The sequence below is a fragment of the Octopus bimaculoides genome, chromosome 14, assembly GCF_001194135.2.
Source record: "Octopus bimaculoides isolate UCB-OBI-ISO-001 chromosome 14, ASM119413v2, whole genome shotgun sequence".
In the NCBI taxonomy this organism is placed as follows: Eukaryota; Metazoa; Mollusca; class Cephalopoda; order Octopoda; family Octopodidae; genus Octopus; species Octopus bimaculoides.
The window spans coordinates 9,529,947-9,530,932 of NC_068994.1; positions in this window are offsets into that span (position 1 = coordinate 9,529,947).

Consider the following 986-nt stretch of genomic DNA (forward strand, 5'->3'; position numbering starts at 1 on the left):
TTTTTTTTAATAATGATGTTGTTGCATTTAATTATTCTGTTGTTTTATTACATTTGAGCGCGTGCGCATTGTAGTTGTTGCTAATGAAGTTATTTCATTCTGATCTTTTTCCCTAGTGAGCCTGTCATAAATATTGCTGGTATTATTTTTTTGTCTGCTATTTTTATTATTATATTTATTATTGCAGATTATTATGGTGTCATTTCTAGCTGCTAGGATTAATGTTGCGTGATGCTGCTCTACATTCAACTATTGATTGTTAATATTATTATTATCGTCATCATCAACGTCGTCGTCATCATCATCATCATCATCATCATCATCATCATCATCATCATCATCACCATTATTCTTGTTATCGTATTTTCATTTCTGGCTACAATTTCCATCATCATGAGCATTATTGTTATTATCATAATCATAATAATAATAATAAGTATTATTATTATTATCATTATTATTACTATTGTTGCTGTTGTTGTTTGTTGTCGTCGTTGAGGCTTCTATCAATAAATCAGCCATGGGGCAGAATCCTTAGCATGTCGGCGAAAATGCTTGGCAGCTTTCCTTATTTCCTTTCTTTTACATTGCTATCTGGGCCATTAGGGGTCAATATTACCTTTCATCCCTTCGGGGTTTGATAAACAAAAATTACCAGTCAAGCACTAGGTTCAACGTAGTCCATTAATTTCCTTCCCTCCAAATTTAAGGCTTTGCGCCGATAAGAGTAAGAATTATTATTATGATTTTCATTATTATCATCATCAACATCATTATTATTATTATTATTATTATTATTATTATTATTATTATTATTGTTGTTCAGTAGTTTTATTTTTATAACGTGCGTTCACTTCACTACCGAGCGCAGCTCTGTGCGCCTTGGGTATGTGCTGTGGTTTGCTGTGGTGCTCTTATGTTTACTGTATTGAAAGTGTTTTGCGTAGAATGTCTGCAGTACCCAGTAGTACAATTTTCTGTATGTT